The following is an 11,868-nucleotide window of genomic DNA, read 5'->3' on the forward strand; positions in this document are numbered from 1 at the left end:
TCTCTAGTTGCGGCGAGCGGGGGTCACTCTTCATTGCGGTGCGCAGGCTTCTCATTGCAGTGGCTTCTCCCGTTGCGGAGCACAGGCTCTAGGTGCGCTGGTTTCAGTAGTTGTGGCTCGTAGGCTCTAGAGCGCAGGCTCAGTAGTTGTGGCGCATGGGCTTAGTTGCTCTGCCGCATGTGGGATCTTCCCAGACCAGGGCTCAAACCCGTGTCCCCTGCATTGGCAGGCGGATTCTTAACCATTGCGCCACCAGGGAAGCCCTTCATTGTGGTTTTAATTTGCATTTTCCTGTTTACTAATGATATTATGTTTATTGATTGACCATTTGTATTTTTTTCTTTGGAGACATGTCTATTCAGATTGCTTGCCCATTTTTTAATTGAGTGGTTTGTCCTTTTGTTGTTGAGTTGTAAGCATTCTTTATATATTCTGGGTATAAGTTTTAAGCATATGATTTACAAATATTTTCTTCCATTCTGTGGGTTGTGTTTCCACTTTCTTGCAGGTATCCTTTGAAGCACAGATATTTTTGTTTGTTTTTGTTTTTGTTTTGGCCATGCTGCACAACTTGTGGGATCTTAGTTCCCCAACCAGGAATGGAACCCGCATCCTGGGCAGTGAAAGCTTGGATTCCTAACAACTAGACCTTCAGGGAATTCCCCAGATGTTTTTAATTTGTATGAAATCCAGTTTATTTTTTTTCTTTTCTTTTTTTTCTTTTTGGTCAATTGTACTTTCAGCTTCATATCTAAGAAGCCATTGCCTAATCCAAGGTCATGAAGAATTACATCTATATTCTCTTTTAAGAGTTTTATGGATTTTGCTCCTACATTTAACTCTTTGATCCATTTCAAGTTTATTTTCGTATATATTTGAGTTGGGAGGTCTAAATTATTTTACTTGTGGCTATCCAGTTGTCCCTGTACCTTTTTTTTTTTCTTTTTTTTAATTTACTTTTTTTGGCCACCCCTTGTGGCATGTGGGATCTTAGTTCCCTGACCAGGGATCGAACCCGTGCCCCCTGCAGTGGAAGCTCAGTCTTAACCACTGGACCACCAGGGAAGTCCTCCCTGTACCTTATTAAAAAGACTTTTATCCACTACTGAATTGTCTTGGTACCCTTGTCAAAAATTAATTGACCATAAATGTAAGGTTTTATTTCTGGACTCTGTTCCATTGATCTATATGTCTGTATGTTATCCTTATGCCAATCCAGACTGTCTTGATTACTGGAGCTTTGAGTTTTGAAATCAGGAAGTCTGAGTCCTCCAACTTTGACTCTCAAGGACAATTAGTTTAAGTGCTAGAGTATCATATTAAAACTACTGCAGAATATCTTTCTCTTAGATCAGTAGGTGAGACACTAATAAACCTTTCTTATTCTTTTTTTGATAAGAAAATCCCTTACCCCAAGGCTATTGATCAAGTGCCACTCACCAGCTAAACTTTTATGACAGTTGCTATTTATAGCAGGTTCTAAAGTATGCCTACTGGTAGTAATTAACATGCACACAGATCATGTAACTTTTTTTTTTTTTTTTTGACTGTGTTGGGTCTTCATTGCTTTGCGCAGGCTTTCTCTGGTTGCGGCGAGCGGGGGCTCCTCTTCTTTGTGGCGCACGGGCTTCTTCATTGCAGTGGCTTTTCTTGTTGCAAAGCACGGGCTCTAGGCGTGCGGGCTTCAGTAGTTGTGGCGCACAGGCTCAGTAGGTGTGGCTCGCAGGCTCTAGAACACAGGCTTAGTAGTTGTGGCGCACGGGCTTAGTTGCTCCGCGGCATGTGGGATCTTCCCAGACCAGGGCTCGAACGCGTGTCCCCTGCATTGGCAGGCGGATTCTTAACCACTGCACCACCAGGGAAGTCCCACATAACTTTTCTTGTGTTAAAAAAAGTCATTAGGTTGTGTATTTTGTTCTTGGGTTTATGGCATACTTTTTTAGTTTTGGTAAAAGACAAAGGGAAAATAATGGCTAGCCTAGTTGACTGGGTCTCAGGAAAACTGCCTTTAATTGGTTGTTAGGCAATCTCCTCTCTGACCTAAGTTTTTCCATCTTGGAATGAAGAGTAGTTAACCTAGTTCCACTTTATCTCATCCTGGTTTAACAGATAGTTGAGGGAAGACATATAGGATGGGGGAAGAATAATGAAGTTGTCAAGAAGACATGGATTCTGGGCTTCCCTGGTGGTGCAGTGGTTAAGAATCTGCCTGACAATGCAGGGGACATAGGTTTGAGCCCTGGTCCAGGAAGATCCCACATGCCATGGAGGAACTAAGCCCGTGCGCCACAAGTACTGAGCCTGCGCTCTAGATCCCGCAAGCCACAGCTACTGAAGCCTGTGCACCTAGAGCCCGTGTTCCTCAACAAGAGAAGCCACTGCAATGAGGAGCCCGCACACCACAACGAAGAGTAGCCCCCGCTCACCACAGTTAGAGAAAGCCCACGCACAGCAAAGAAGACCCAATGCAATGCAGCAAAAAATAAATAAATAAATTTATATTTTTTAAAAAAAGACATGGATTCTGACCTCAGGTTCCCTTCAAATAGTTGTGTAACCCTCTTATTCTGTGTAATTCACAAAATGTAGATGCTTTGGTTATGACATCCCTAAAATATGTACTAGTGGTTTTAACAAGGTTGCCTCTCTGAATGTGGGAAAAGAGGGTTCTTACCAGAGGAGTGAGCCACAAAGACTGAGGCCATTCATTTGTGTGTTACAGTTGGGTAAATCAGGTGGGCACAGGAGACTGATACTTCAAGGGTGAGCCTAGGTGGTCTGGAGAGTTAGAACATTGAAGTTGGCCTAGTCTCAGCGAGTGATCAATTTTGCTTGAAAACTGCTTCCATGAGGTGGAAAAGAAGGTGGTACCAAACATTTGGAGACAGGCTGGATGCCCAAGTATTAGTATAGCAGAGTAGGAGAGAAAGAAAAAGAGCAAGAGTGGCTATTGAGTTTCTTCCTAGTTTTTATATCTACATGATATGTACCTTTATGTACTGCTTTATTTCCTCGAATCAGAGAAGAGTAACTTTCTTTTTAGATCAGGGTGAGAGAAATACATTCTTTATCTTAAATAAAGTCCAAGCACCCTTGGCTAAAAACTATTATTCTTACCCATTTTGCAAAGCAAGTATTGTAATTCTTTACCTTTTCAGAAAGAGATGCATAATATAGATTGTCTTAGACATACACAAGCCTACAGAGAAAGTATATGTTTGGCTTGCAGTCTGATAATACCAGGAGTGCTGAAATATAAAAATATGCACTTATTTCTGTTACTCCATTACCTTCAGAAAAAGTGTCCATTTAATAATATTTCCACTGGATAAAGTAGGTTTAAAATGTAAACAATTTCTTTATGATTCAGTAATAGTTCTATGTGCACGTCCTTCGCTTTGTGTCCCCTTGGTCAAGTTCTTGAACTGCCCTGAGCCTTGGTTTTCTCAGCTCAAAAGGAGGAAAATATATCCACCCCCAGTGAGACAGTGTTAAGAGAATATGAGAGTAAAAACATTTTCTAAATAGTACAATAAATTTAAATGTGAAGTAGTTTGATATTTTACAAAAACACCAAAGCAACCCAATGGGAAAAGGAAAATCTTTTCAATAGACAATGCTATTACAACTTGATTTTATTTTTACTTTTTATTGGAGTATAGTTGATTTACAATGTTATGTTAGTTTCAGGTGTACAGCAAAGTGAATCAGTTATACACATACATACATCCACACTCTTTTTTAGATTCTTTTCCCATATAGGCCATTATAGAGTATTGAGTAGAGTTCCCTGTGTTATACAATAGGTCCTTATTAGTTATCTATTTTATATATAGTAATGTTTATATGTCAATCCCAATCTCCCATTTTATCCCTACCCCTTTACCCCCTAGAAACCATAAATTCGTTTTCTACAACTGTAACTCTATTTCTGTTTTGTAGATAAGTTCATTTGTACCCTTTTTCTTAGATTCCACATATACACGATATCATGATATTTGTCTTTCTCTGTTTGACTTCACTCAGTATGACAATCTCTAGGTCCATTCATGTACAACTTGATATCTTTATGGGGAAAAATGAACCTTTGGCCCCTTACCTTATACCATACATAAAAAATAAAGATGGATCACGACCATAACATAAAAGCGAAAATGATTATGCTCCTAGAAGAAAACAGGAGACTATTTTAACATCTTGGGGGTAGGCAGAAGTTTCTTAGAGAGGACTTTGAAAGCGCTAACCACGAAAGAAAAAATACTGATAAATCGAATTCCAAAAAAATTTTAACTATTTGTTCATGAAGACAGCATTAAGAGGGAGGGTGGGAGGGAGACGCAAGAGGGAGGAGATATGGGGATATATGTATACATATAGCTGATTCACTTTGTTATACAGCAGAAACTAACACAACATTGTAAAGCAATTATACTCCAATAAAGATGTTTAAATTAATTGATTAAATTTTTTTTAAAAGAAGACACCATTAAGAATATGAATAAACAAGCCACAGGCCAGGATAAAATAGTTGCAACACATATAATGTCTAAAAAAGAACTTATATCCAGAATATATTAAAAACTCTAATTCAGGGCTTCCCTGGTAGCGCAGTGGTTGAGAGTCCGCCTGCCGATGCAGGGGACACGGATTCGTGCCCCGGTCCGGGAAGATCCCACATGCCGTGGAGCGGCTGGGCCCGTGAGCCATGGCCGCTGAGCCTGCGCGTCCAGGGCCTGTGCTCCGCGACGGGAGAGGCCACAGCAGTGAGAGGCCCGCGTACCGCAAAAAAAAACAAAAACAAAAAAAACTCTAATTCAGTAATGAAAAGACAAAATAAAATATATGAATAGCCACTAAGCACATGATAAGTATTCAACATCATTAGTCATGAGAGAAATGAACATTAAAACCTCAGTGAGATACTGCATTAGAATGACTAAAATTTAAGTGACAACACCAAATGTTGGAGAGGATGTGAAGCAGCATTGCCAGTTGGAGTGTAAAATGGAACAACCACTTTGGGAAAAGGCATGGAAGTTTCTTATAAAGTTAAACACACCTATTCTTTGACTCCAGCCATTCCACTCCTGGTATTTATGCAAGAGAAGTGAAAGCATATGTCCACATAAAGACTTGAATTCGAATATTTATAGTCTTTTTATTCGTTGTTGCCAAAAGCTAGAAACTGGGTAGTTGTCCAACAGCAGGAGAAAAGATATAAAGTGTGATATATTCAAACGATGGAATAATACTCAGCAAGAGAAGGAAATTACTGCTAATACAACATGAATCAATCTCAAAAACACTTTAACTGGGTGAAAGAAGCCAAATACGAAAGAGTGCATACTGTAAGATTCCCAGTATGTGAAGTTCTAGAACAGGTAAAACCAACCTACAGTGAGAAAGACCAGAACAAGTGCTGCTTTGTGGGAGAGGAGGGAAGGGAAACTGACTGCGAAGGGAAATGAGAGGACTTTCTAAGCTAATGGTGATGTCATCATAGGGGTTACACAGGTATATGCATTTGCCAAAACTCAGAGAATGTCCCACTTAAGTTGCATGATTTTTAAATCTCACACACACACAAACTAAGCTAATGTTGAAGTCTAGTTAATGATATGCATATTGATAGATTATGAAGTGTATTGATGTCTTTAACTTGCAATGAAGTGCATCAAATAATAAGATGAATGGAAAGAGGGATGGTAAGATGGGTAGATAAGTGATAAGGCAAATACAACAAAATGTTAATTGTAGAATCTAGGTAGTAAATATATGTGGTAATATAGGTAGTAAATAGTTGGATGTTTGTTGTATAATTTTCAATATTTCTGTATGGTTGAAATCTGTCCTAATGTTTGAAGAATATAAAGTACTTAAGTAGGAAAACCTAATAAAATTTTTAAATTGAAGTATAGCTGATTTACAATATTATATTAGTTTCAGGTGTACAGCAAAGTGAGTCAGTTTTATTTTTTTAGATTATTTTCCTTTTTAGGTTATTACAAGATATCGAATATAATTCCCAGTGCTGTACAGTAAATCTTTGTTGCTTATCTGTTTTATGTAGTTGGTATCTGTTAATCCCATATTCCTAATTTCCCCTTCCCTACATTTCCCCTTAGATAACCATAAATTTGCTTTGTGTCTGTGAGTCTGTTTCTGTTTTGTATATAGATTTCATTTGTATTATTTTTTAGATTCCACATATAAGTGATATCGCATAGTATTCATCTTTCTCTGTCTCATTTATTTCACTAAGTATAATATTCTCTAGGTCCATCCATGTTGCTACAAATGGCAATATTTCATTCTTTTTTATGGCCGAGTAATATTCCATTGTGTATGGAATACACAGATGGGGCACTTGTATTGTTTCCATGTCTTGGCTATTGAAAACCTTTTCAATTTGATTGATGGCAGCATCTCATGAAGAAGATAAAAGACCACATGATACAAAACCACATATAAATTTACTTCAAAGTAATTTTTGCATGAATTCCATGACAAAATTAGCCAGTCCTGGGCTGCTGCAGGGTTTCTTGGGGCTACCACAACCTCCAGTCTCCTCTTCTGAGTATGGAACACCCTCTCCTCATCCCCTAACCCACCTGGCAATTGGAATATTCACCTCTGCAAACACCAACCAGACCTCTTCCCATCCAGACTCCTAAACCCACTGCAAACTGCTTCTGCCTTCTCTGAAGCATCCCTTCTCCTGATCATCAGAAAATTCCTAATTGTCAAATCTAATGGCCAGTTTTCAATCCTTATCCTATCTCATCTTCTCTCAGCATCTGACTTGGAGAACCACACTCTCTTGAGACCTCTTATTCCCTTGACTTTCAGAAAACCACTTTTTCCTCATTATATTGCCTCTTTTACAGCCTCTTTTTAGCCTGCTTTAGGAACACCTCTGTCCTTTTCTTCAGTGTCAAGGAGCCTCCACCCCCACAAGCTTTTTGTCACTCTATCAGCTCCTCCTAGGTGTCCAATTTGACTGCCACAAATTCACCTATCATCTAATTACTCCCAAATCTCTGTTTCTAACCCTGATCTCCTCTCAAGCTTTAGGCTCAAAACCTACGGGTCAACCCCTTGGGATATTCTAAAGACAAGTTGATTATCAAAACAGAACTCAACTTCTCTTGAACTCCCCAGCCCAGTCTATTCTTCCTACTTGTTCCATCTTCATTAATAGAAGTAATTCTTCCCGACTTTTCCCTTCCTCACCCATTTATCTAATTGATCACCAAGTTCTGTCAGTTCTACCTCTCCTAAATCTCTTCCTCACCTCCTCATTCTCTCAGGTGTAATTTAGACCTTTATCATGTCTAACTTATTTGCCCAACTCTAGTTCTTCCCCTTCATTAGTCATCCTCCCTCACCATGGGGCATGCCTTGCTAAAGAAGACACACAGTCATGTTCCCTGGTCTGTTTAAATTCCTTGACCATCCACCCCTTAACCACTGTAACAGCCTTCCTACTGCCATCCCTCTTCATAACCCTTCACTGCAGCCCAAACGTACCTTATAACTACACTCATGCCTCCATCTGGATTCCTCTTTTCATACTGTAACTACTCAAGTTTAAAGATCCAGTTCAAAAGTCAAATCCTTTAAAAAGTTTTCTCTAAACCTCTCAGGCAATTAGTTGCTGCTCCAACCTTTTTTCTCTCAAAGTACATTGCATATTTTTATTGTAGTTTTTACAATCATAATGTATCATAATTTTTATTGGTGTCTATGTCTTCTTCTAAAGCAGGACTATCCACTGCCACATAGTGCATGCTCAATAAATGTTTGCTCAGGGAAGGCTTTTCTCACTTCTCCAGATCTCCTCAGTGAGTTACTTAGAGATGGCAGGGTCACCAAGGATTTTAGCTGCTAGAACAACTATAATTGTTACTATGTGGTTATACTTCCGCTCACATTCTCCATACTGGAACTCTTCCTGCCTATCTATGTAGCTCCATTCTTAGAAGTCTGTCCCCTAAGCAAGCAAGAGAAAAGAGTACCCAGGTTGCCCCAGTTGGACTGTCTTCTCTCCCCCTCCCCAGTCACATTATCTACATGCACATAAATGAAACGTGATCGTGTAATCTGGTGTAAGTTTTTATCCTTTGTAACTTTGATCCTTTTTGAACTCAGAAAAAGCTAAAGTGTAGGAGACCTGGAATTTGAGGACTGAGCTCTAGTCTAATCCCTGCACTGCCTAGCAAGTGAGGGGGAAAATGATTCCACCATTCTGAGCTTCAGTGTCTCTTCTTTAAAATGACTTGGAGTGAGACATTTGTAAAGACCTAGCACAATGTATAAATATGCAGTAGTTAGTTATTCAACAAATATTCACTGACTGCTTACTAAGTATCAAAGTGCTAGGTGCAGGTATATAGCCCTCAATAAAAATGTGAGTTTGTTTTCTTGTAAATGTATTTTAGACTTTTTTTTTTTAATATTCTGTATAGTACTGTTTCCTCCCCACCCTGTCCTCCCTTGGCCAAAATAATTTTTCTCTGAATTCCTCCTTTAAGGTCTACTAAGTAGCATGGAGCGGTGGTTAACAGCATGAGCTTTAAAACAGACTTTCAAGGTTTGAATGCTGGGTCTACCATTTTTTAGCTGTGAGACTTTGGGTAAGTTGCTTAACTTCTTGATGTTTTGCTTTCTGTGTTATTAAAGTACAATAATACCTATTCCATTAGGTTGTTATAAAGAATAAAAGTGTTAATACATGTAAGTCTTTAAATGTTATCTGGCATTAAGTAAAGTGCTTAAGAAGTGGTAGCTATCATTATTTGCAATCTATGGTTCATAGTGTCCTCACCTTGCCACGAAAATCATTTCATGGCAAGGTATAAGAAAGCAACTAAAGACCTCATTTTTCTTTCTTTAAAAAATATTTTTAAAATTTATTTATTTATTTTGGCTGCACTGGGACTTACTTGCGGCACATGGGATCTTTGTTGTGGCATGTGTGATCTTTTTAGTTGTGGCATGCGGACTTTTAGTTGCTACATGTGAACGCTTTTAGTTGCGGCATGCATGTGGGATCTAGTTCCCTGACCAGGGATCAAACCCGGGCGCCTAATTTGGGAGCATGGAGTCTTACCCACTGGACCACCAGGGAAATCCCCAAGACCTCATTTTTCATTTATATTCCTTTAAATAACTCTGCTTAGAAATTTTCTTATACACCTGCACTGTCCAACATGGTAGCTACTAGCATTATGTGACTACTGATTGGAAGAGTAGGGTTGCAAGCAAACCAGATTTTAAGAACTTAGATGAGAGACATCAGTGAAAATAACAGAGTAAGGAACACCTAAATTCTTCTGCGCTAAAAGTGCACTTAAAAACTGGCAAAAACTGTCAGAATCAACTTTTTCAGAACTCTGGACAGTAATCAAAAGCTTGAAGCAGCTTGGGGGACTTTCCTGGTGGTACAGTGGTTAAGAATCCGCCTGCCAATGCAGGGAACACGGGTTCGTGCCCTGGTCCAGGAAGATCCCACATGCCGCGGAGCAGCGAAGCCCGTGTGCCACAGCTACTGAGCCTGTGCTCTAGAGCCCGTGAGCCACAACTACTGAGCCCGCATGCCACAACTACTGAATCCCACGTGCCTGCAGCCCATACTTCGCAACAAGAGAAGCCACCGCAATGAGAAGCCCACGTACCGCAACAAAGAGTAGCCCCCTCTCGCTGCAACCAGAGAAAGCCCGCGCACAGCAATGAAGACCCAACGCAGCCAAAAATAAATAAATGAAATAAATTTAAAAACAAACAGACTTCTCATTAGACTTGGAATAGAAAGGAACTTCCTCAACATGAAAAAGAGAATCTACAGAAACCCTAAGTTAGCGTCACATTTAATGGTGAAAAACTGAATAGTTTCCCCCTAAGATCAGGAACAAGATAAGGATATAATGCTCTCCCCATTTCTGTTCAATATTATATTAGAGGTACTGGCCACTGCTGTCAGGCAAGAAAAAAAGAAAGAAAGCAGCCAGGTTGGAGAAGTAAAACTGTCTATTTGCAGACAATACAATTGTCTATGTAGAAATCCAATGGAATTAGAAAAAAAGCAACTGAAACTATTAAGTGGGTTTAGCGAAGTTGAAGGATACAAGATTAATATATAAAAATTGCATTTCTGTATTCTAACAGTGAAAATGAGAATTTAAAATTAATAAAATGTCACTTACTAAAACATAAAATATGTGAAATACTTGGGGATAAATCTGACAAAATATGTGAAAGTCCTTTACACTGGAAACTAGAAAACACTGCTGAGAGAAATTAAAGAAGACCTAAATAAAAATAAATGATAGACCTTCATGGGTTGAAGAAAACACTGTTAAGATATCAATTGTCCCCAAGTTGATCTATAGAAGCTATTCAATCACAATAAAAAATCCAGTACTCTTTTTTATGCAAACTGACAAGCTGATTCTAAAATTTGTATGGAAATACACAGGACTTAGAATAGGCAAAACAACTTTGAAAAAGAAGAGCAAAGTCAGAGGGTTTACTTTACCTGATTCAAGACATATTCTAAAGCCACAGTAATCAAGACAGGGTGGCACTGGCATAAAGATTGACAGATAAATGGAGCAGAGTCCAGAAATAGAACCATATGGATACGGACCAGTGATTCTTTAACAGCTTTATAAATATAATTTACAAGCCATACTCTTCACCCATTTAAAATGTACAGTTCATTGTTTTTTAGTAAGTTCACAGGGTTATGCAGTGATCCCTGCTATCGATGGAAATTTTTTTTGTTTTTTGTTTTGTTTTGTTTTGGCCACACAGCACAGCATGCAGGATCTTAGTTCCCTGACCAGGGACTGAACCCGTGCCCCCTGCAGTGGTAGTGCAGAGTCCTAACCATTGGACCACCAGGGAATTCCCATCTATGGAACATTTTTGTCCACTGAAAAAGAAACCCTCTACTTATTAGCAATCACTCCCCATTTCCCCTGCCACCTTCCCCTTAACCCTAAGCAACCACTAATCTACTTTCGTCTCTCCAGGTTTGCTTATTCTGGACATTTGGCATAAACAAAATCATATAATATTTGATCTTCTGTGGCTGTCTTCTTTCACTTTGCATAATTTTTTCAAGGTCCATCTATATTATACCATGCATCAGTACTCCATTCTTTATGATTGCTGAATAATATTGTATCATGAGGATATATCACATTTTCTTTATTCATTCATCAGTTGATGGACACCGGGTTGTTCCTACTTTTTGGCTACTATGAATAGTGCTGCCATGGACATTTGTGTACAAATTTTTGTGTACATATGTTTTCATTTCTCTTGGATATATATGTAGGGGGTGTAATTATTGAACATATTTCACTTTTTAAAGGACCTGCAAAACTGTTTCCCAAAACAGCCAAAAACTTTTACATTCCCACCAGCGTTATATTAAGGTTCCAGTTTCTCCATATCCTGCCAACACTTGTTATTGCTTGTCTTTATTATATCCATTGTAATAAAAGTGAAGTGGTATATCTTTTTTCTTAATTGTGGTAAAATATATATAACATAAAATATGCCATTTTAAGTATACAATTTAGTGGCATTAATTACATTCACAATGTTTTGCAACCATTACCACTATCTATTTCCAAAACTTTTCCATGACCCCAGTCAGAAACTCTGTACCCATTAGGCAATAAAATCCCATTCCCCTTGCTCCCAGCCCCTGGCAACCTCTAATATACTTTCTCTTGCAATTAATTTGCCCATTTTAGATATTTTATACAAGTGAAATCATACATTTTTTGCCTTTTTATCTCTGGTTTATTTCACTTAGCATAATGTTTTCAAAATTTATCCATGGTATGGCACGTA

General features: G+C 38.7%; 1 non-coding gene across 1 annotated transcript; it reads right to left on the reverse strand.

The window, feature by feature from the left end:
* Positions 1-10,835: 10,835 nt before the first annotated feature.
* TRNAG-ACC (transfer RNA glycine (anticodon ACC)) lies at positions 10,836-10,908 on the reverse strand. Its single transcript has one exon. It is a non-coding gene; the product is annotated as a tRNA-Gly (tRNA).
* Between the last annotated feature and the right edge of the window lie 960 nt (positions 10,909-11,868).

This window comes from Lagenorhynchus albirostris, chromosome 16 (genome assembly GCF_949774975.1).
Source record: "Lagenorhynchus albirostris chromosome 16, mLagAlb1.1, whole genome shotgun sequence".
Taxonomy (NCBI): Eukaryota; Metazoa; Chordata; class Mammalia; order Artiodactyla; family Delphinidae; genus Lagenorhynchus; species Lagenorhynchus albirostris.